Raw genomic sequence first — 26,575 nt, forward strand, 5'->3', positions numbered from 1 at the left:
TGCATCCAGGAAAGGGCTCCACAAAGCTCCCACTGATCTGAAATGTCCATCAGTCCAATGTTATTGTCCAGTGAACCCACCGGTGACACACGGAACCAGTAAACACACAGCAACAAACACTGCTACGTCGTGCCTGTATGCGCATCAGGTACGGAAGACTCACCGAGACAGAACACAAATATAAGAGACACCATAGACATAATTAATAAGTTTGAAGGTTTAGAATGGTGTGACAATTATATTTGGGTTACCTGTAATGTTTCAGCCCTCTATACTAGCATACCACATGATAAGGGCCTAGTGAGGGTGAAACAGGAATGTTTGAAAAGCACACTTTCCATTGAACAAGTTGAGTTTTTAAAAGACTCTATGGAATTCATTCTAACCCATAACTATTTTATGTTTAAAGGTGTGTTTTAAAAGCAAATCCAGGGGACGGCAATAGGGACAACATTAGCACCCTCTTATGTGAATTTGTATGTGTCCCAATTTGAGAACAATTACATTTGGATGAACAACCCTTTATCACTCAAATTTTAAAATATTATTGTTACATAGACAATATAATTATGATCTGGCAGGGAGATACCGTAGGGATTAAAGATTTGATGAATTATCTAAATAATAATGATTACAATTTGAAATTTATATTTAATTATTCAAAAACATCTATTGATTTCTTGGATTTATCCTTGTTTTATAATAATACCAATAACACCATAGCAGTTAAGAAATTCAAAAAAGCCATGGATAGAAATGGGCTTATGGGCTATTGAATGCTAACAGTGGACATCTAAGATAGTGGAAGAAAAATATTCCATTAGGGCAGTTTCAAAGAATAAAACAGAACTGCACTAGTCCGAAGTATTATGAAAATGAGGCCCAAATACTTCTAACTAAATTTGAGGGAAAAAGGCTAAAATAAAAATTTCTTAGCCAATACCAAGGAAAAAGTAGATAAGATGAATAGAAAAGATTTAATCAATATTACCAGAAGTAATAAGGCTAACAATGATAATAAGACTCCCCCTAAATTTATTACCAAATATAATACCCAACATAATCAGATTAATAATATAGTAAAAAAAAACATTGGCAGGTTCTATTATTCGATCCCATATTAAAAAAGAACCCCAGGGAAAAGCTTGAAATATGTTTTAGGAAAAACAAGGACGTTAAAAATCATTTTGCGCTGACCAAATTAAGAAAATTAGAAACATCAGACCCAAGAAACCAGTGGGGAGACGCCCCAGAGTTAGACAAATGTAGAGTTAAAGACACTGTGATGTGTCCCCACATCAGCCACAATTATGAACATTTTCAGTAACTTTGATGTTACATCCATATGTAGTCTATCAGCTCAAATGCTCTTGTAATCTGATTTATGTAGGTAGGACCAAGAGAAAAATCAAATACAGATATAGAGAACGCATAACAAACATTGAAAAGGGCTTTTAATAACATAGTGTATCATCACACTTTAAACAGGTTCACAATCAGAATCCCCAAGGTTTGGAAATAAATGTTTTATTATTATTTTATTTAGTTTTCTAGATGGTTTTATGTATGAATTACCATTTTTAAGCTTTTTTTTATGGTGCTGTATTACATTTAAAGGTTAATCTTTTTACCCTTCAAGGTAACCCTTGTGCCGCTTTACATATCCATAAATTTAATGTTTGCTAATTTGGAAAGTATAAGAAGCGAACCTAACCACACATTTGTCACTCTTGAAAAAGTTTGACACTATGGAACGAAACGTATGTTGAGTGAATAATTTTCTGTCCTGGTGAGGCTTCCGTACCTGATGCGCATACAGGCATGACATAGCCAAGGGATTGCAGTGTTTGTTGCTGCATTTGTGCTCTAGCTTATTGGTTCCGTGTGCCACCCATTTGTTCACTGGACAATAACATTGGACTGACGGATATTTCAGATCAGTGGGAACTTTGTGGAGCCCTTTTTTGGATGCACGAGGGATACCGGTAACGAGATGTACTACTTATGACTGTGCACGGATGACATATCTGTTTTTAGCGCTTATGATGATTTTTAGCTTGTAAGTAGCAGCCTACAGGATAGTGGCTGCTATTAAACTTTTTTTGATACTGCACTTAGATACTTTGTTGCGCTCCTTTTTGTTCTTTCTTTTGTGGTTTTCTTGAGTATGGAAGTTTGCAGTGATTTGTGAGTAATGGATATTGTGGTTGCGGTAGGAGGTTATTTAATGCTGGATGGAGTCAATTTTAGTTTTAAAATGTATTGATAATCATGTGCTGTGAGAAAAGTGTTAATGGGAGGATAGGGCACAGTCGAGAAAAGATTATTATTATTATTATTATTATTATTATTATTATACTGTATTTATGAAGTGCCATCATATTCCGCAGCGCTGTCCATGGACATTTAAATAAAACAATAATATAAAAATTCTAAGAGACAGGAAAACATTTACAAACATATACAGGAGGAATTGAGGGCTCTATTCCCATGGGAACTTACAATCTAGAAGGGTAGAAGGTTGAGAAACAGGAGGTGAAGACTGCAAGATTGAGAAAGATGTTAATGCAGAGTTAGATGAGGGAAATGTTTGTTAGGTAAGAGAAATATTATTGAGTTGGGAGGTAGGCTTCTCTGAACAGAAAAGTCTTCAGAGAGCATTTAAAGGAAGAAAGATTAGGGCAAAGCCTGACAGCACGAGGGAGAGTGTTCCAGAGGGTAGGTGCTGCAGTCTAGCATGAGAGGAGGTGATAGTCGCAGATGCAAGGAGCAGGTTACTGTTGGATCTTAGTGGGCGGGCTGGAGTATACTTGTCGATTAGAGAGGAGAGGTAGAGGGGAGCGGTGTTGGTGAGCGCTTTGTATGCTTAGGATTGAAAGAAATGGAGGGTTAAGGGCAGAGGAGTAAGATTGCAGCATAAATTTGTAATGCAAATTATATGTATGTCTGTGTGTGTGTGTGTTTGTTCTTTATATGAAAATTTGCCCCACTGAACAACCTGATAACCTGAACAGCAAGTTGATTTGACCTAACTTTAGACTGCTCAGATTCAATGATTTCTTTGGAAGCAGTTAAAGGGACACTAAACCCACATTTTTTTTATTTTGTGATTCAGCTAGAGCATGCAATTTTAAGCAACTTTCTAAGTTACTCCTATTATCAATTTTTCTTCATTATCTTGCTATCTTTATTTGAAAAAGAAGGCATCTAAGCTTTTTTATTTGGTTCATCACTTTGGACAGCACTTTTTTATTGGTGGCTGAATTTATCCACCAATCAGCAAAAACAACCCAGGTTGTTCACCAAAAATGGGCCGGCATCTAAACTTACATTCTTGCATTTCAAATAAAGATACCAAGAGAATGAAGACAATTTGATAATAGGAGTAAATTAGAAAGTTGCTTAAAATGTCATGCTCTATCTGAATCACGAAAGAAAACATTTGGGTTCAGTGTCCCTTTAATATTAAAAATAAAAATATATAGCAACCTGATAAAGTTTCCTGCGCAATCAAATAATAAAAAACATTATATATATATATATATATGTAGCAATATGTATTTATGAATAAATAGAACATTGGAATGTGAAATGTTAATATTTTCATGTCGGGTTAGTGCACTTGAATATGCGATCGGGTTTGCACGCGAGTAGGGTGTTAAAGTTTTTTCCACTTTTCTGGCTCCATTGACTTCTATGGGGGAATACGCATCATGATATTCAAAGTTTGGCTTTTTCTGTGCGTCAGGTTAGCGCGATAGCTAAAACTTTTTACTATCAACTTTTAATATGAGCACAAAAAGCTTACTTCTAGCAGAGTTAGCGTGCGAGTGGAAGTGATAAATAGCACTTCACTTGTAATCTAGTCCTCAATTGGTTATACAAGAGCAACTGCACATAAAAAAAACTGCAATAAACACAGGCTGACAGGTTCCCTATCTGGGCAACTTCTCTGCCTGCCATATGATAGATGGTAGATATGATGTGGATTTGCACAGATCTTAGTGTGTTGCACTTTCACAAGAGGAAATCTGTCTCCAAAAGAGACGTATGCCGCAAGCGGCCGTCGCCCAAAACCTCAGGATACACATGCCTAGTAAATAGGGCCCAAGGTGTCATTTAAGTATCATTTGGGACTTTAGATGTATTATTTTTATACCAACATTTTTATCAGTCTTGTTGCAAATAATGGGGTTGATCATAATCTCTCCAGTATCTGCTCCAGATAATAAGGTTTTGGTTTCGGGGGATATGGGAAGTGTGTTTTTCCAGTGATCACAATACAAAATGGATTTGGCAGCTAAAAAAAACTCACAGCCGCAAACAAGTTTTGACTAAAAACTCCCCAGAAATGTGTTTTTTGTTGTTAAGTGTATGTTATCAGGATCAAAACTGTGAATCCAACAGAAACTGATATATAACCTATTGTAATGCAAATCTATTCCTGATAACGGGTGAACAACATGAATGCCATTTGTATTTGGCCAGTTTATTTATTGATATCCGCAGCCTCAGAGGGAGTGGACTAGTTAAGGAGCAGCGGTTCTTAACTCCTGTTTCCTGCGAGCCTGAAGACTCGCACGGAAACAGGGGTATTTGGCGACATTCGGGCCATGATAAATCGGCCCTCATGTATTTACTGTGCTTTTCTTTTTTAATCTTCAGTAGTGATTGTTTTCCAAGTTACTGACCTCAGATTTTCAAATCAGAAACGCAAAAAGAAAAGAAATTCCTATGACTTTTTTTATTGAGTTTCCATTTTAAAAAAAAAAAAATCATCAGAACACTTTGGTTTATATGATCCCAAAGTATGATATTTTTTTCCACAAGCTATTCACTTTTAAAGATCAGTACTGGCATTTAGATTCCTGCGGTTTGCATTTAATCTGCATACTTCAACATCTTTCTTTTTTCTTTACATAATTTTATATATTTAATAATAAATGTCAAATTCAGTTTGGCTTCTTTCTGTTTTATGATTTTGATTAATGCCTGTCACACTTAGTTTAATGTCAGTTGTAAGATTTGCCTGAAATAATTGCTGAAGTGCATCTTTCTATGCTATAAGAAGGCACTGACTTTGTCCTTGCTCTGTACAGTAAAATTTAGTTTAACAGATTGGCCTAGATTTATAAAAAGTCTAAGGATGTGATAAGGTTTTGCAAGGAGAAATGTTACAAAAACTGTTCTAAACGAGTGATGACTAGACTTTTTTGTTGTTGTAGGCATGTGCATTTGAATAATTCATGAAGATCTGAATGAGGAAGAATGTGGCTGCTCGCGGCATTCAGCGCTTGCCAGATATATTCTTGTGAAAGTTCAACTCACTAAGATCTGTGCAAAGCTAGATCTTAACGTGTTGCACTTTCAAAAGAAGAAATTTGCCTCCAAAAATAGACGAATGTCACAAGCTGCTTACTTCTGCATTCTGATTCTCACGAATGATCCAAATGCAGATACTTAGTATTATGTAATATCAGTACTTAAATCTTGCGACTTCTGAGGGGCCCATTTTTCATACTCTGGACAGAAAAGGTTTCCATCTCCTGCTCGCATTTACCATTGCACAAGCAATTGCTTGTCAGATTTCACCAGGAGGATTTAACTCCACCATTGAGGTGGCACAGCGGTTAAGTAGTAGCAGTCTTAAAACCTCTGTTTGTTAAGGCTGGGGCTCCAAAGCTAAATTCATAGCTTCATAAATGGAATCCTTAAAGGACCATTATAATTTTTTAAAAAAATAACATGCTCTAATTTGTTAGAGCATGTCATTTTAAGACTATGGACCCCACCTACTGTGTGTTTAACCTCTGCAAAAGGGGTTAAATACACAGTAGAAATACTGCTCAGGACTTCCAGTGCACTGCTGGTACTAAGCAGAAAAAATGCTGCTTCTCCAATCATCAGCACTAGTTACATATTTGAGTAGTGGGAATTGCACTGCTGATTGGATCAGTGATGTTCCCTGCTTGGTACCTGCAATGCTCTGCAAGTCCTGAGCACTATTTCTACTGTTGCAGGGGTTAAACACACAGTAGTGCAGCGTCAATAGCCTTAAACTTACATGCTCTAATGGATTAGAGCATGTCATTTTTTTGACTATACTGGCTCTTTAATCCCTATTCCAAACATCATTGCATTGCAACCTTGTTAAAAACCCTTTAGGCCAGATTAAAAGTGGTGCACTATATATAGCCTAGGCACGATAACCAATATTTCTTGACCGTGCTACCATTAGCCCACAACTTGATATTACAAGTCCATGGTAAAGCTTGTTAGCAGACTTTGCTCGAGGGCAGCCTATACTTTTAATGGATATCTCGACCGCGCTAATTTGCACTGTTATTAGAAGAAGTTGAAAGTTATAGTTTGAGCTTGAGTGCAAGCAGAAACTGCACTAGAATATTTAGCGTGACCTGAAGTAAACAGCAAGGGTTAAAAAAACTTGCACCAAAAACATACAAAACACATTAAAGTATTAAATAATGTACATATATAAAGTATTTGATAAAAAGTAACAGTACCCACCTCTAAAGGCTGATCTCTGGGCAGCCTTATCCTTTTCATAAACATACAAGTCTTCCCTAACCAGAGTCCAATAGGAGGCAAAAATGCAGGTTTCTTCAGTAGAGGATCTTTGTTGATAACTGCAAGAATTGAATCCTAAAGTTTAGGTTTTAATCATAACCAGGAGTGTTTGAAAAAGTAAGTGAGACTGGCAGGACCCCGTCTCCAGGCAGTAGTTTGAGGAGTTTTGTGTTTAGGCTCAGAAAACTCCTCAAAGCTGAAGTAGGCATCACTTGAGTCTTCCTTAGCATTACATGGAATAGACTGATAACCAGGAGCAGGAGATTTTGAGGCTAATATAGCTTTATACTGGGCACAGGAGACTCAGGGGCCAATTTATCAAATGTCTGTCCGACATGATCCGCTCAGCGGATTATGTCCGACAGACATCGCTGAATGCCGACAGCATACGCTGTTGGCATTTAACATTGCACAAGCAGTTCTGGTGAACTGTTAGTGCAATGCCGCCCCCTGCAGATTTGCATCCACATGGCTAGCAGGGGGTGTCAATCAGCCCGATTGTACACGATCAGGCGGATTTATGTCCGCAGCTTCAGAGGAGAATTATGAGTTAAGATGCAGCAGTCTTTAGAACTGAACTCCAGTTTCTCGCACGGAAACAGGGCAATTAAGGGCCATTCGGCCATTGTTAAACCATTCGGCCATTGTTAAATTGGCCCCTCAGTGTTGAATCTTGATACAGAAGTATTCTGCTGCAAAATAGATTCAGAATCCTCAGTCGGTTTACTGGTTGCTGGAGTCGCAGAATATATAAGTCCTATTTCTTCCTGAAAAAGAAGCAATAAGACTCCGTCCAAACTGACCTCAGGAATTGTAGAAGTCTGGACAGTGATTCTGATAGTACTTCCCTTAGTACCTGGAGTAGTTTGCACAGATTTAAGTTGGCATACCTCAGTCTTAGAGATTCTCCCAGATGCAGCTAAAGAAGATAATGTCTCACTGTCAGAGCTTTGCTGTTTTGGGGGTCTAACTTGGTGAAAAGAGATGACATGTGTAGCAGACCCACAATAAAAACAAAGTCCCTGGGTTCTCCTTCTGATATTTTAAAAAACAGAAAGGGATGTCTTTGGAGGTTTGCTGCAGTGTGAGACAGTATTTACAGACGTAGCTGCTGTTGTTACTGACATGGTGTTAGTGTCAGAATTTATTGAAGAAACTTTTGGAAAAAAATAATTATTATTGTGCTGGAGGACCTGCAATACATTTAAGCAGGCTGTACAAAATAATAAATCTGGTCAGGAAGTTTCAAAAATACTTGGGAGAGATTTTTGGATGACATTTGTCATTGTGGTTAATTGGTCAGACAATATAGACAGGTAGTGGACCACCTCTTCATGCTCTGATGTTAAGCAATAACCTTTAAAGTAGAGGTTTCTGGCTTAGGTTTTTCTTGTGAGTTAAAAGGGGCCAATAGGGTGTGTTTCATAGAACTAATTCCCATTTTAGACATAATTGCAACAATAAGGATTTATTGTACAGGAACAGGACCTGGAATCTGTCTAGCTTGACACAGGAGTTGGATGCTGTGGAGTAGAAGACACATGACTTGGATGCTGTGCAGCAGGAGACACATGACTTGGATGCTGTGCAACAGGAGACACAAGACTTGAATGTTGTGTGGCAGGAGACACAGGACTTGGATATTGTGTAACAGGACTTGCACGTTGTGATTCAAGAGTGCCTGCACTGGGGCCTTGGATCGTTGAGCATACGCTGGAACAGAGTCTGAGCCTTGGCAGGTGAACGTATGCTGGAACAGGATCTAAACCTTGGCAGGAACCACAGGACTAGAAACAGTGCCCCCACCAGGGCTGAGAACTGGAGTACCCACACTGGAGTTAAGGACTGAAGTGCTCACAACAGGGCCGATGACAAGAGTGCCCACATTGGGGCTAAAGACTGTAATACCCACACAGGCAGGAGGAGCTAAAAAGCAAGGCAAGTGCAGGCAGCGGTTCTCAAATATGGCCGGTGTAGCCAGAGCCCTCCAGTGGCTCAAAAACAATGTGAATAGCTACATACAAGGAGTCCCAGGTTCAATCCCGTACCAGGGTGTGACAGCGCCTTTGCAGGGCAAGTAAGGAGTTTTTTGTTCTCCTGTTTCTTGTTTGTTGTTTAAAGGTATCACAAAATTGACCCCATTGCATTGGATTTAGTTTTATTGGATGGTAATAACAAGTAACTTGTCAACAGGGAAAAAGTTACTAGTGCACGCATTGTAAAGGAGAGACAAAAGTCCTATTTCTTTCTCATAGACTGCAATTTCTTCCTTACTCAAGATTAGAAGACTAGTGGAAATTTTTACAGTAAAAAGGGGAGCATTAGATAGGAGTCAGAAGTTCAGAAGGGGAGGTTTAGAATTTTCACAGTAAAAAGGACAGCATTAGATAGGAGTCAGAAGTTCAGAAAGGGAGGTTTAGATCATTGGGATTTAGGCAGAGGATCATTTATTTCTGATCATTTGCTTTGAGTTGCATATACCTAAAAGCAGTTGTGTGACAGTGAAAGCAATTAAGATATAATTCAGCATCAGCTAGTGGGCTACTACACATAGTAGCAACAGTCATATAATACTGTCAATACTATGCCATAGTGGCTCCCATAAAATGTATAGTCATTTCTACTACTTCACAGTTTAGAAACTAGTCCACAGCTTTTGACTAAGAGAAAAAAAATAGTTTCCTAAGAAGAACATCAATGTCACAGAGGAAAAAAGGTTTGGAAACCAATGCATTATAGGGTTAATTTCCTTTTACTTGCATACTTTTGGCTAGATTACAAGTGGCGCGCTAACAGATTGTTTAGCTTGCGCTCTAACTGTGCTCAAAGTAAACTTTTAACATGTGCAGCTTAGCGCGAGAATTACAAGCTAAAAAGCAAAACATTAGGGTATGAAGTAAACCCAATGCACACAAATTTCAGGACTATAGCAAGACTGCGTCAACTTCTTCACCACATAGACTTCACATATCACTCGCACGCTAACCCAACACCGCATTAGACCAACTGCGCTAAAGCCAAAGGTAGTTATGCATATTTTACATACATTCCAATGTTCTTCACATAGAAGAAAAAGTTTTTTTCTTTCTTCAAAATATGCATTTATATATATAGTGTGTGTGTATATGTGTATATACATGTGTATATATGTGTTTATAGGTATGTATGCATGTATATGCATATATACACATATAAAACATATATATACACACATATACACACACACATATATATAATTAATTTAGCACTTTGTGTGGGTCTACCTGTGTACTGGTTCCTACTAGTGATGTCGCGAATTGTTCGCCGGCGAATAGTTCCCGGCGAACATAGCATGTTCGCGTTCGCCGTGGCGGGCGAACATATGCGATGTTCGATCCGCCCCCTATTCGTCATCATTGAGTAATACTTTGACCCTGTACCTTACAGTCAGCAGGCACATTCCAGCCAATCAGCAGCAGACCCTCCCTCCCAGACCCTCCTACCTCCTGGACAGCATCCATTTTAGATTCATTCGGAAGCTGTATTGTTAGTGAGAGGAGGGACAGTGTAGCTGCTGCTGATTTAGTAGGGAAATCTATAGCTAGGCTAGTGTATTCAGTGTCCACTACAGTCCTGAAGGACTCATCTGATCTCTGCTGTAAGGACAGCACCCCAAAAAGCCCTTTTTAGGGGTGCTTTTTTTTTTTTCCTGTGTAATCTAATTGCAGTTGCCTGCCTGCCTGCCAGCGTATGTGTCAGGCTCACAGCGTATACTGTGCCCACTTGCCCAGTGCCACCACTCATATCTGGTGTAACAGTAGTGTAGATTTAAAAAAAAAAAAAACACTTTTTTGACTGTGTTAAATAATAGCAGTCAGTTTCCTTCACACGTGTGCGTTTAAGTGCCTGCCTGCCAGGGCACAGTGTCACTCCAGTGCAACTCATATCTGGTGTAACAGTAGTGTAGATTTAAAAAAACAACACTTTTTTGACTGTGTTAAATAATAGCAGTCAGTTTCCTTCACACGTGTGCGTTTAAGTGCCTGCCTGCCAGGGCACAGTTTCACCCCAGTGCAACTCATATCTGGTGTAACAGTAGTGTAGATTTAAAAAAAACAACACTTTTTTGACTGTGTTAAATAATAGTAGTCAGTTTCCTTCACACGTGTGTGTTTAAGTGCCTGCCTGCCAGGGCACAGTGTCACCCCAGTGCAACTCATATCTGGTGTAACAGTAGTGTAGATTTAAAAACAACAACACTTTTTTGACTGTGTTAAATAATAGCAGTCAGTTTCCTTCACACGTGTGCGTTTCAGTGCCTGCCTGCCAGGGCACAGTGTCACCCCAGTGCAACTCATATCTGGTGTAACAGTAGTGTAGATTTAAAAACAACAACACTTTTTTGACTGTGTTAAATAATAGCAGTCAGTTTCCTTCACACGTGTGCGTTTCAGTGCCTGCCTGCCAGGGCACAGTGTCACCCCAGTGCAACTCATATCTGGTGTAACAGTAGTGTAGATTTAAAAACAACAACACTTTTTTGACTGTGTTAAATAATAGCAGTCAGTTTCCTTCACACGTGTGCGTTTAAGTGCCTGCCTGCCAGGGCACAGTTTCACCCCAGTGCAACTCATATCTGGTGTAACAGTAGTGTACATACCTGATGTATTTAGGAATGTTAGGTGATTTATGCCCTTTATGGATTAAAACCAGACTCTGCATCAACTATGTAATTTTCCATGGGAATTTTGCCATGGATCCCCCTCCAGCATGCCACAGTCCAGGTGTTAGTACCCTTGAAACAACTTTTCCATCACTATTGTGGCCAGAAAGAGTCCCTGTGTGCCTATTAAAGTCTATGGCGGTTCGCCCGGTTCGCCCGTTCGCAAACAGTTGTGGAAGTTCGCGTCCGCCGTTCGCGAACGCAAAATTTTAGGTTCGCGACATCACTAGTTCCTACATACATGAATGACAAGAAGTTTCAACTGAAAATTTATATATGATTTTATCCTATGACTGTCCTCTGAATGGGTGGAACTAAAAGTGCTGCCCTTACATTCACAATCACATACATTATGTTTTTGTTTTGTTTTTTAATTTACTACAAATAGATGGTTTGTCTTTTTTATTCTTATGAATTATGGTGCTAAAATGTTATGTAATGTGGAACATTTACTGATCTAAACCATTTTTTCATTCTTCAAAATGTAAAGTGGAGACTAAAAAATATTAAAAGTTATCCTAACTTTTAAACTATAGATGGTGGACAATATTTTTTTGCTTTCTTCCGTCCTTCCTTTCTTTATTTCCTCCTTTCTTTCATCAATTGGTAAAATACAAAAAATATCTATTGTGTAAAAAAAAGAGAAAATGACAAGTACATTACTCCTTTCTCTACGCGTTTTGGCCAAAAACGCTTTTTTCAAGACCATAGGACAAGGAACTATAAAAATCTACTATATATACCCTGCCTTGGGGATGGTTTACATTAAATTGCAACATACCTTTCATATGTGAGAAAAATACTTGTGGTAAATAGATGGAACAATATTATAAAAATATGTTTAAATCTCAAATCTATTTAAATATTTTTTTTCACAAATGCAAACATTCTAATATAAAAAAACATAAGAAACATGCACCTAAATTACAAGTTATGTGCTAAACTCGATGTGTAAGTAACGCTAAAAATATAGCAGTACTGCACTTTTCATAGCGCTGCCATTCCAAGTTAACAAAAAACCTTCTTGTGCTGTGCGTTATGGTGCAGTAAGCTCCATACCACACAAAAGTCAAGTCCTGACTTGACGCGTTCGTGCACTTTTTACCCCATAGACATCAATGACGAAAAAGTGTTAGAAAAAAAACAACTGCGGTGGGGAATGGCGATCGCTATAACGCATTCCACATTAATGTCTATGGAGACAAGAAGGTTATGTAAAAACCTTATACCCTAACATAAACCCCTAGTCTAAATACCCTAATCCGCCACCCCCGACACCGCCAACAATAAATAAAGATATTAACCCCTTACCCGCCGCCCCCGACATCGCCAACACTAAATAAAGATATTTTCTCCTAATCCACCGCCCTCCGACATCACCAACACTAAATAAAGATATTAACACCTAAACCGCTACCACCCACATCGCTAACACCTAAATAAAGTTATTAACCCCTAAAACGCCCCCCCCGCATTGCAAATAATAAACTAAACCTATTAATCCCTAAACCACCAAGCACCCACATCACAAATACTAACCTAAACCTATTAACCCCTAAACCGCCAAACACCCACATTGCAACAACCTAAATTAAGCTATTAACCCCTAAACCCCCTAACTTTAAATTAAACTTACAATAAAACTACCTTCAAATAAATAAAAACTTACCTGTGAAATAAAAAAAACTAAGCATGAACTATAAATAAACCTAACATTACTATTTTAACTAAATAAAATATACCAAAAAAGTCTAAAATTATGAAAAATAAAAAACTAAGATTACAAAAAATAACAAACTAAATTATCCAAAATAATAAAAATTAAACCTGATCTAATACCCCTATAAAAACAAAAAAGCCACCCCAAAATAAAAAAAAACCTTATCTAACACTAAATTACCAATAGCCCTTAAAAGGGCCTTTTGTAGGGCATTGCCCTGAAGCAATCAGCTATTTTTTTATTTTTTTTTACAAATTACCCCCTAAAAATACATCCCCCCACCCACCCAAAACCCCAAAATAAAAATTACCTAACTAAAATAAACCTAAGCTACTCATTGCCCCTTAAGGGGCATTTGTATGGGCATTGCCCTTAAAAGGGCAATCAGCTCTTTTGCTGCCCATTAAAAAATAAAAAAGCCCTAATCTAAAATAAAACCCACCCCAAAAAAATAAAACTAACACTAACCCCCAAAATAGGTACTCACCATTCCTGAAGTCCGGAGGTAAAGGTCTTCTTCCAGGCTGCTCCATCTTTAGTCTTCAACCCAGTCTCGCGGAGCCATCTTCCAACTTCCTCCAGGGGTCATGGAGCTGATGTGGCGTGTAGGCGGAGCTGTCGGAAACGATCATCGGGAACTATTTGGAGGCTCCTCTACATGCGATATCCGCCGCACACTGAAGCTTGAATGCAAAGTACCCGTTTTATATTGGGGTACCTTGCATTCCTATTGGCTGAAAATAATCAGCCAATAGGATAAGAGCTGCTTAAATCCTACTGGCTGATTTGAACAGCAAATAGGATTTAAGCAGCTCTCATCATCCTATAGGCTGATTTGAATATTTTTCATTTTTGCATTGTTTTATACTTTAAATAGTTATACTTTAAATAGTGATTTTTTTAACTAAACTAGCTCAATAATGCAAGTAGAGAAGATGTGGGCTGAATTAGCTCAATAATGTAAGTGCAAAAATAAAATGTCCTACTGTATTAGAATTTTTTTTTTATTGAGCTACTGTACATATATAATTATGTATCTATTGGCCGGCTAATTATGATAGGGTGTAGACTGTCCCTTTAAACACATAGTTAAAGGACCAATAAACACACTATAACAGCATAATCAGCATTGCACAATAAAAATACAAGGCAAAAGCACTTAGTTTAGATTTCAAATGAGTGATAGATTTCTTTCTGACACATTTTTAAGTCAGTTCTATTTTTCCTCCCACTGCATTACGTGACACCCATCAGCCAATCACAAAATGCTTGTACGCATATACTGTGAATCTTACACATGCTCAGTAGGTGCTGGTGGATATAAAACATGTGCATATTTAAATAATGGAAGTGAAATGGAAAGTTGTTTAAAATTGTGTCCATCTGAATAATGAAAGTTTAATTTTGACTTGAGTGTTTCTTTGTCACCTCCAGTGCAGCAACACACTATTGGGAGCCAGCTGAACATATCTGGTGAGTTATGTCTGCATTGCCACCAATCCCCCCCCCAGTAGGGCATTGCTGCTCATAGCCTTGTTATGCTTTTCAACCAAGGATACAAATTAAACAAGGCAAAAAAGGTAAATTAAATTGTCTCTTCAAATTGAATGCTCTTTCTGAATCACAAACGTTTTTACTTTCAAGTCCTTTCAATAGCCAGATATGTTGCAAATACAAAACATTATTGAGTTTGATGATGCTAATGATATCTGCTCATGGAGATAAAAAAATAATAATTTTTGAATTAGAATATATTTATAGATTTCCATCAGGGGCAGCTCAGCATTCTGAGATAAGCTGAGACCTGTTATCATTGCCCACTAATTGGTTGAGGCCATAATGTTTTTAATACCCTGGAGGAGAAAAGCATTATATAATTGTTATTTTACGACATTTTATAACTCAAAAACTAATTAAAAATGTACTAACTACAATTTCTGATTTTTAAAAAAAAAAATATAGTAGCAGTTATGCTCTTTATAAAAATTTCCTCAAGCGTATCCAGTGTATTTTCAACAGGAAAAGTGATCGTTAGAAATAATAGAGAAATTGGCTATAACAATGATGAGTAAGAGATGTGAGGTCCTGTTCTTGTGAATGTTTTGTTTAAGTGTAAAGAAAAGCAAAATTCCAAAGGCCTGCCAGTTCATCTGACAAGCAGCTCTTTATTAGAGCTTGTTAGTGCATCATTTTGATGTTCATTAAGCAAGATGTGTTTTCGCCTTGTAACTTTATACACTGTGAATATTTTAATTCCTTATTTAATTCAGTGTTTTTTCATAATAAATTATCATTATGAATACAAGAGATTATTTGGGTGATTACACTGAATAAACATTACACTGAAAAGTTTGAAAATGAGAATTCTTTCCAAGTGTCCTCCTTAACTAGGTAGGTTCATTACACATCTTTCTAACAATAGAAAACATAATTTTCTTAATATAAACAAATTAATACTGGTATTTTCATGTAGTCCAAAGCTTTCTGGATCAACTTTTAGCAGGAGATAGTAAGGGGGAAAAAGGTATTTAAAATATAAACAGATAAAATGATGTTTTAAGCCAAATAGAGCAGATGGACTTGTCTAGTTGGTCAACTTTATTTTTTGCATTAAAGGATATATAATTCCTAGGTTTTCTACCACACATTTAAAAGAATGTTAAAAAAAAATAGAAAAATCACAAAATGAACTGGCAAGAAAAGCAGTCCATAATTCAGTTTTTTGGGGGGGTTTTTTGTTTTTTTTTTAGTTTGTGTGTTCTTCTTTTTTGGTGTCACCAATCCAAAATGGTACTTGGGTACCAAGCACATTGTTGACAATAGGGAGGGGGATGATCTCAAATAACTGATAAAAATGGATAACATTGGGTCAACGTATGGTAAATGTTACAAATGTATACATACTGTAAGTCAATAAGGCTTCAGAAAGCTGATTTATTAAAGTTAATATTTAAAACAGTCTAAGAAAATCAAAATCCACTATTAAATGCATAATGGAACATTTGGATTTATCTCTGTTTATTCTATGGCATTTTCAGAACAGTGTGGCCATATTGAGAAATATATTTAATACAGTGCTACTAAACAATTACAAGTTTTCACTAAAAGTAAAATCAGAACTACAGTGTGTATTTGTTATGTCACCATAGTGAAGTAACAGGACCATCAAAATTCATCAGTCACAGAATTATGAAAGTGCACAGAAGCATGCTATATAATATTGTTTCTCATAAACACTCCTTCCATTGTTCCCAAACTATTAGATAAACTGTATTTTCTGACAGACCAAAATTTGAAGTGTAAAAAATGATTTACAACAACATCAAAAAGACAGTTATATATAATTGTATTGATGACATGGAACCAGTATGAAAAAAAAAACAAAAAAAAACAAACTATTTTTTAATTCTTAAATGGCAATGTAATTATTATGTTAACTTTAGAATTTATGCCATTAACCATAAAAAAACAGGTAAATTGCCAGTTTCAGTATTCCTTTAACGCAAGTGTAAAACTTAGGACATTGATATTCCCCCTTTCCCAGTTGGTGATGCAAAAACAAGTGGAAAAATGCATTATCACCTTACTATAGGCTCATTTATTTAAAACCAAATGTTTTTTGTGGGTTTGAGAATAAAGTTTAAGTTTACAAATTTTCAATTCTGTGTGTCTGATGATCAAAAAACTTGCCATCATGGATAAAAAACACGCAAAATCTTTGGGGGCTTTTTTGGACATTATTATGTAATGTATGTGTCTCTACTTCACATACAGAATGCAACATAGGCCTCAATCACAATCTTACGCGCTTTACAGTTTCGGATTTTTTTCAGCCCAAAAAGGCTACTTTCCATTCAGTGCAATCATAATATCATGATTAGGGCTCCATGTGCTAAACCGTCAATTTATTCAACATTTGAGATGAGGATAAACTCGCTTTAACTCGCAGCGAGAGAAATGATGTTCGCTACCCCTATCTACTAAAAAAACTCTCTGAAAATGTTGCGTCTAATCCACTGCAAGCAGTGGCGGATGATTGATAACTTTGACGCCTCGCTTGCCACAATTAATCTAATGTACTATTATGTCTGGAGAATTGTAAGGCTAATTATTCACACGTGAACTGCAAGGTGTCACAAACGTCATATTAGTCGCAGGAATAGAAATCAGCTATTATAAAAGTACAACATTTGTGCAGATGTCATATATATCTCAAAATTGTTGATAGATTTTATTAGTTGCGTTATTTAAAGAAAAATCGAATTCACCATTATGACCTTATCTGGATCTGAATCCAAAACAACAAAATTAAAGAACCCACATTTTTCTCACCAGCAAAACGTGGTTCTAATTGATATGACTATCTAGTTGGTTGTCGTGTAAGACAGAAGATGATCTGGCAAAGAATAAGTGATGCCGTTAGTGCCTAGGATCCAGGCAAAAAAGGCTTTGACCAGATAAAAAAAAGGTATAATGACTTCAAACGTTTTGCCAAAGCCAAGGATCGAGCAGTGGTGAACAAGTTTGCTCACAAGTTTAAAATTGCGGGTTTTGGCATAGCTGACTACTTTGTATATATGATTTTCTATCCGTGCGTGGATATTGATGCAAAAAAAAATCACGGACATCTCATTGACTGCTTAATACATGGGGCTCTTAGGCTGGTTCTTGCACTCACTAAACAATCTGGAGACATTCTAGAGGTTTGTTGACCTATGTTTTTTTGATTCAATAAAGCTCAATTCTTCTAAATCCTATTCATTAAAGCTCAGTTATTCTCAATCCTATTGGAGAGGCTGTTTACACTTAACAGGCTATGTTTATATTTATATTTTATGTAAATGTGAAGGCTACATGATTTCATATACAGCTAAGGGTATCTGAAGGAAAACTCTCTTCAGGATTCTATTCAGGGATAACTGACAATCATCCAGTTAGTCATCTGGAGGAGCCTAGGAAATAAGTTTATAAAAATAATTTATTATCCTTTTTATATTACATAAATCTACCTGCATTGTTGGTTACAGGTATCAGGGCCGAATTATCATTGTGCGAGCGGACATGATCCGATATTGCATATGCTGTCGGCATTTATCTGCCGCTAGCAGGGGGTGTCAACCAACCCGATCGTATTCGATCGGGTTGATTTCTGGCGATGTCTGTCCGCCGCCTCAGAGCAGGCGGACAGGTTATGGAGCAGCGGTCTTTAGACCACTTTAGACCACTAAATATAGTAGAATGAATAATTAACAAATACAAAACAAAAAGATAATGCAAAAGCATTTACTTTGAAATTGAAATAAACAGTTGAATATTATCCAGCAAATTTTAAAGTTAATATAATTTTCACTCCTCCTGTATCATGTGATATACTTCAGCCAATTACAAAATGCATACATGTATATATTATGCACGTTTGCACATACTCTGTAGGAGCTGGAGTCTCAGAAAGTGTGCATATAAGAATAATGCACATTTTCATGATGGAATTATATATATATTTATAAGATTTTTTTTTTTAATTGCATGCTCTGTCTGAATCATGAAACTTTAAAAAGACATGAAACCCAAACATTTTCTTTCATGATTTAGGGAGAACATATAATTGTAAACAACTTTCCACTTTACGTCTATTATCAAATTTGCTTCATTCTCTTGGTGTCATTTGTGGAAGCAGCAATGCACTACTCTTTTCTAACTGAACACATGGGTGACAATCAGTATATATTTGCAGCCACCAATCAGCAGCTAGAACCTAGGTTCTTTGCTGCTCCTGAGCTTTCCTAGATAAACCTTTCAGAAAAGGATAACAAGAGAAGGAAGCAAATTAAATAATATAAGTAAATTGGAAAGTTGTTAAAAATTGTATTCTCTGTCTAAATCATAAATGCCTAATTATGACTTTACTGTCCCTTTAATTTTTAGTTTAGTGGCCTTTAATAGTTCACAAATGGAATAAGCAGGTTTTTGCTTTATTTCAAGACTTGTATGCTGTACAATATTTCTCTGTTCATTACATTGGTTCTGAACAATTATATTCTAACAATTATTTTCTAACAACAGACTCTTGAGGTTCAGTAGTAGCACATATGACAGACTTTAACTACCAATTTAATGCAATAATCTTAAACTTGAGGTGCAATGTTCTGTTTTAAACTTATTTAAGATTACCAGTTTATTTGCCACATGGTCATAACGTTTTTTCTTCTGTCAGATGATAAATACCTGAGTAGTTTTTGATTGTACTTTGAGTTATATACTGGTGACCTAGATAAACTAGCCTTAATGTAAAAACTACAGCTTGGCATTGCTCTGTCTACCTTTCTGCTGTATAACTTCTGTATTACTATTTTCTTGGATTAGTTTAAAACCTCAATTATTCAATTTTTTTAAAAAAAAATTATATATATATATTTTTTTTTTATTTATTTTTTTTGCTATGTGTTTAACGATTAACACTTGCAGATGCTTCAAACACATAGTCCAACCCAATAATCTTCTAAAAATAGATTTTTGATCAAATCTGGAGCAGGCATATATAAATATTCTCCAATTCCTAGCTGTTCATAATGGTTGAAATAGAACCATTTTTGCCCTCATTAGCAAAAAATGTTTCTAGTAGAAGTTTTAATGTTTTTCTGTGGCATACGCCCATATCCTATGAGGGCCATGCACCAGAATTTGAATACCATGCCTACTCAGAGAGCTGTATCATACAAGCCACCACTCACTGTCTGAGGCGCACAGCCCTCACAGGATATGTGAAAAACAGTAATTGCTTTAATAGAAGCATTCTTTTAAATGGAAGTATATTGTAAAAATACTTCTATTTCAAATTGAAATGCACATTTCAGTTTTGACCATTCTATCCCTTTACGTTTTCATCACTCTTATCTCTTGGTTGTGTATATGAGCTATTGTATTCTTGTATCGTCTATCATGTTGAACATAAAGAGCAATTGAATGATACATTAAAAGGCATGATTAACTCAAACACATTTTTTATGTCTTTGACCTGATTTTTACCTTAATGTGCTTTTAGCATGACTCATACATTGGTAGAAAATGTCATACGTAAGGCATCTTGAGCTATATAAACCTTTTCCATTGGACAGCTATTGTATGGTGCTGGTTTTCCCATTCCTTTCTTCTATGGCATCTCAGCAAAATATTAGACGCAAATAGAGACATCAACACTTTAATGATGATGTAAAAAATATCTTATATTGTAATCAAAATCAAATCAAACTTGTTATATCTGAACACTTCCAAAATTATCATAAAAGGTCAAACAAAAATGTATTATAAATGATGTGAACTGCTTGTGAAATCCCGCCCCCTGCAGATTTGCAGCCTGTCGGCTGCTAGCAGTAGGTGTCAATCAACCCGATCGTATAGGATCGGGAAGATTGATGTCCGCAGCCTCAGAGGCAGCGGACCAGTTAAGGAGCAGCAGTCTTGAAGGGACAGTATACACCAATTTCATATAACTGCATGTAATAGACCCTACTATAAAGAATAATATGCACAGATACTGACATTAAAATCCAGTATAAAACCATTTAAAAACTTACTTAGAAGCTTCCAGTTTAGCTCTGTTTAAAAGGTTACTGGAACACCCACTGCAAGTGGAAAATATCAGGCACTCCCCCCTCCCCCTTCCTTTGCATATGAAAAGACCCTTTACACAAACAGGAGCAAGCTGGAGTAGGTATACGTCGGTATTCTCCTGAAACTTTGGGGCTTGGTTAGGAGTCTGAAAATTAGAGCAATGTTATTTAAAAATATGTAAAACTATCTATTTTTTAAAAAACAACTTTATGGGCTTTATAAATGGATCATCTACAAAACATTTATGCAAAGAAAAAATGAGTGTATAATGTCCCTTTAAGACCACTGCTTCATAAATGCTGTTTCCGGCGAGACTGAAGGCTTGCATGGAAACAGGTGCATTAGGGGCCATTCAGCCCTTGATAAATCGGGCCCTTAGACTTAGCTGATATTTATTCAATAGCAACACAACAGAAATGTCTTGTAATTAAAAGGTGTTTACTGTCCCTTTAAGGATGTTTTATTTGAATACTTGTAGGATCAGAAATTACTCAAGGTTGGTAAACTTATTTGCGGCTAGATTTAGAGTTCTGCGGCCAAAGGGGTGCGTTAGCTACGCGTGTATTTTTTCCCCCGCACCTTTTAAATACCGTTGGTATTTAGAGTTCTCTGAAGGGCTGCGTTAGGCTCCAAAAAGGGAGCGTATAGCATAATTTACCGCCACTTCAACTCTAAATACCAGTGGTGCTTACGGACATGGCCAGCTTCAAAAACGTGCTCGTGCACGATTCCCCCATAGGAAACAATGGGGCAGTTTGAGCTGAAAAAAACCTAACACCTGCAAAAAAGCAGCATTCAGCTCCTAACGCTGCCCCATTGTTTCCTATGGGAAAACACTTCCTAAGTCTGCACCTAACACCCTAACATGTACCCTGAGTCTAAACACCCCTAACCTTACACTTATTAACCCCTAATCTGCCGACCCCGCTATCGCTGACCCCTGCATATTATTTTTAACCCCTAATATGCCGCTCCGTACACCGCCGCAACCTACGTTATCCCTATGTACCCCTTATCTGCTGCCCCTAACACCGCCGACACCTATATTATATTTATTAACCCCTAATCTGCCGCCCCCAATGTCGCCGCCACCTACCTACAATTATTAACCCCTAATCTGCCGACCGGACCTCACCGCTAATATAATAAATGTATTAACCCCTAAAGCTAAGTCTAACCCTAACACTAACACCCCTCTAAGTTAAATATAATTTTATTCTAACGAAATAAAATAATTCTTATAAAATAAATTATTCCTATTTAAAGCTAAATACTTACCTGTAAAATAAACCCTAATATAGCTACAATATAAATAATAATTGTATTGTAGCTATTTTAGGATTTATATTTATTTTACAGGCAACTTTGTATTTATTTTAACCTAGTTACCTAGGTTAGTAAACCTAACACTACACTATCAATAAATTAATTAAATAAACTACCTACAATTATCTACAATTAAATCAACTAAACTAAATTACAAAAAATAACAAACACTAAATTACAAAAAATAAAAAAAGATTACATGAATTTTAAACTAATTACACCTACTCTAAGCCCCCTAAAAAAATAACAAAGCCCCCCAAAATAAAAAAATGCCCTACCCTATTCTAAAATAAAAAATTTACAGCTCTTTTACCTTACCAGCCCTTAAAAGGGCCTTTTGCGGGGCATGCCCCAAAGAAAACAGCTCTTTTGCATTTAAATAAACATACAATACCCCCCCCAACATTACAACCCACCACCCACATACACCTAATCTAACCCAAACCCCCCTTAAATAAACCTAACACTAAGCCCCTGAAGATCTTCCTACCTTATATTCACCACGCCGGGTATCACCGATCGGTCCAGGCTCCGATGTCTTGATCCAAGCCCAATCGGGGGCTGAAGACGTCCATCCTCCGGCTGAAGTCTTGATCCAAGCGGCGGCTGAAGAAGTCCATCATCGGGCAGAAGTCTTCATCCTATCCGGGCAGAAGAGGAGATCCGGACCGGTAGACATCTTCATCCAAGCGGCATATTCTATCTTCTTCCATCCGATGACGAGCGGCTCCATCTTCAAGACCTCCAGCGCGGATCCATCCTCTTCTTCCGACGTCCTAAAACAGAATGAAGGTTCCTTTAAGGGACGTCATCCAAGATGGCGTCCCTCGAATTCCGATTGGCTGATAGGATTCTATCAGCCAATCGGAATTAAGGTAGGAAAATTCTGATTGGCTGATGGAATCAGCCAATCAGATTCAAGTTCAATCCGATTGGCTGATCCAATCAGCCAATCAGATTGAGCTTGCATTCTATTGGCTGATCGGAACAGCCAATAGAATGCGAGCTCAATCTGATTGGCTGATCCAATCAGCCAATCGGATTGAACTTGAATCTGATTGGCTGATTCAATCAGCCAATCAGATTTCTCCTGCCTTAATTCCAATTGGCTGATAGAATCCTATCAGCCAATCGGAACTCGAGGGACGCCATCTTGGATGACGTCCCTTAAAGGAACCTTCATTCGGACTTAGGACGTCGTTAGAAGAGGATGGATCCGCGTCGGCTGCTTCAAGATGGTCCCGCTACGCGCCGGATGGAAGAAGATAGAAGATGCCGTCTGGATGAAGATGTCTACCGGTCCGGATGCCCTCTTCTTGCCGGATAGGGTGAAGACTTCGTACCATCTTCTGGACCTCTTCTTGCCGGATAGGATGAAGACTTCGGACCCTCTTCTGGACGGATCGGTGATACCCGGCGTGGTGAAGATAAGGTAGGAAGATCTTCAGGGGCTTAGTGTTAGGTTTTTTAAGGGGTGTTTGGGTTAGATTAGGGGTATGTGGGTGGTGGGTTGTAATGTTGGGGGGGGTATTGTATGTTTATTTAAATGCAAAAGAGCTGTTTTCTTTGGGGCATGCCCCGCAAAAGGCCCTTTTAAGGGCTGGTAAGGTAAAAGAGCTGTACAATTTTTATTTTAGAATAGGGTAGGGCATTTTTTTATTTTGGGGGGGCTTTCTTATTTTTTTAGGGGGCTTAGAGTAGGTGTAATTAGTTTAAAATTCTTGTAATCTTTTTTTATTTTTTGTAATTTAATGTTTGTTATTTTTTGTAATTTAGTTTAGTTGATTTAATTGTAGATAATTGTAGGTAGTTTATTTAATTAATTTATTGATAGTGTAGTGTTAGGTTTAATTGTAACTTAGGTTAGGATTTATTTTACAGGTAATTTTGTAATTATTTTAACTAGGTAACTATTAAATAGTTATTAACTATTTAATAGCTATTGTACCTGGTTAAAATAAATACAAAGTTGCCTGTAAAATAAATATAAATCCTAAAATAGCTACAATATAATTATTATTTATATTGTAGCTATATTAGGGTTTATTTTACAGGTAAGTATTTAGCTTTAAATAGGAATAATTTATTTAATAAGATTTATTTTATTTCGTTAGATTTAAATTATATTTAATTTAGGGGGGTGTTAGGGTCAGGGTTAGACTTAGCTTTAGGGGTTAATACATTTATTAGAGTAGCGGCGAGGTCCGGTCGGCAGATTAGGGGTTAATACTTGAAGTTAGGTGTCGGCGATGTTAGGGAGGGCAGATTAGGGGTTAATACTATTTATTATAGGGTTATTGAGGCGGGAGTGATGCGGATTAGGGGTTATTATAGTAGCGGTGAGGTCCTGTCGGCAGATTAGGGGTTAATAAGTGTAGGTAGGTAGCGGCGACGTTGGGGGGGGGCAGATTAGGGGGTAATAAATATTATGTAGGGGTCGGCGATGTTAGGGGCAGCAGATTAGGGGTACATAGGGATAATGTAGGTTGCGGCGGTGTGCGGTCGGCAGATTAGGGGTTAAAAAATTTTAATATAGTGGCGGCGATGTGGGGGGGCCTCAGTTTAGGGGTACATAGGTAGTTTATGGGTGCTAGTGTACTTTAGAGCACAGTAGTTAAGAGCTTTATGAACCGGCGTTAGCCCAGAAAGCTCTTAACTCCTGGCTTTTTTCTGCGGCTGGAGTCTGGTCATTAGAGTTCTAACGCTCACTTCAGCCAAGACTCTAAATACCAGCGTTAGAAAGATCCCATTGAAAAGATAGGATACGCAATTGGCGTAAGGGGATCTGCGGAATGGAAAAGTTGCGGCTGGAAAGTGAGCGTTAGACCCTTTCCTGACTGACTCTAAATACCAGCGGGCGGTAAAAACCAGCGTTAGGACCCCCTAATGCTGGTTTGGACGGCTAATGCAGAACTCTAAATCTAGGCGTTGGTAAGTTATAAACAAACTTAGAGTTATACCTGAGGATTTTGACCCTGAGGTGCCATTACAGACAAAAGTATTTGAGAAGCGTGCAGATTGAAGCTCCAAGGTGTCCTGAAATTGCACAGATTGACACAAAGAAGCTGTGAAAAAAAGCAAACTGTGAGTATTGCAGTTTGGCCGAGGACAAGCTGTATGGCGGCATGATGGTGGTGTGATGGATCCACTGAATAAAGACAGTGTAAGTCTGGAGATTAATAGGAAACCAGTGTTTGCGCTAACTGAACTGATCCCAAAGGTTCAGGAGGCTTCTGTAGCACGTTTTGTGCAAACTACTCCGTGAGCATGCTGGTTATCTATAGTTCCTAAAAGCAAGAGAGAAAAATTATATCACACTATTGAGGCACCTTCTTTTTTTTTTTGGATGTTTTTTTAGATCACTAGACCTATTGCCGAATGAGTGAAGGAAGAGGTTGCAGCCATGTTTATCAGCAGATCAAGAGTGAATTAGTCGATCATTACTCATTGAGATTGTGTTGTTTTTTTAGGCTGAGGATCAAGTGTGACCCACATATAGAGCTATTGAGGATTATTGGTTATAGATAGAATTATAAAGTTTTTTGAGTTGCGCATCCAGTAGGAAAACAGTTGTTTTCTTTTTTGTATATCCATAGCATTAGGACTTCAAGGCTGATAGCCATTTAGCTAGATTTGTTTAAGGCACATAAGATGCCTTGTAAATTCTGCCACAGTTGTTTTTCATTGAACTCCACCAACCACCTGTGTTATTTTGAGGAGCCAATCTGGAACCTATTACTGGAGTAGTCACGTCTTGCCACTGTTATTTTGCTATCAAAAAGTGCAACGTTTGCAGTATCAGCTCTACTGATGGCCAATTGTGAATCCAACAATTTTCCTAGTTAAATTACAGGAACATGGTGCAAAATAAATAATAAAAATACAGTGCAAATGTTTTCTTTTATTTGATCGAAAATTTTTATATAACATTTTCAATCTGTTTAGTGTCCCTTTAAATCTGTTTAACTGCATAGACCCCTTCAGTACCAAAGGTTAAAAAATGCTTATACCACTAAAGGCAAACAGATTTTGCTATGCTTCCATTGACCTTATTTTGAAATCTTTTTTTAACTGTATTTTTGTTTTGTTTTGGATTAATATATCAGGCAATGAACCTGAGAAAAATGGAATAAGGAAAATTAATTTTCAAGGAATACATATTTTTTAATTAATTAAATCCTCTCACTGAAAATGTTTATTTAAAAAAAAAAAGCCTCTGACCACTATAGTACAAATTATATAAAGGTACTGTCACTTTAATTTTAAAATAGACTCAAAAGAACTCTTTACAATGCTTCATCTCAAGTGGTAATTACTGGTGGACTCTGCCTGCGGTCTTGATAAATTTTCCCCACAAGATGGCTACGAGCACAACACGAAACCCATTTTTTTTAATGTCATGATTTAGATAGATATAATTTTAAACAACTTTCTATTTTATTTCTATTATCAATTTTTCTTTGTTCCATTTGTATCCTTTATTGAAAATCAGGGACGTATGCTTAGGTGCTGGCCCACTGGAGCCCTATATGGCAACAGTTTTGCAAGAATGTTATCCATTTGCAAGAGCACTAGATTGCAGCACTATTACCTACCATGTAGTGCACCAGATGCCTACCTAGGTATCT

The sequence above is a fragment of the Bombina bombina genome, chromosome 3, assembly GCF_027579735.1.
Source record: "Bombina bombina isolate aBomBom1 chromosome 3, aBomBom1.pri, whole genome shotgun sequence".
In the NCBI taxonomy this organism is placed as follows: Eukaryota; Metazoa; Chordata; class Amphibia; order Anura; family Bombinatoridae; genus Bombina; species Bombina bombina.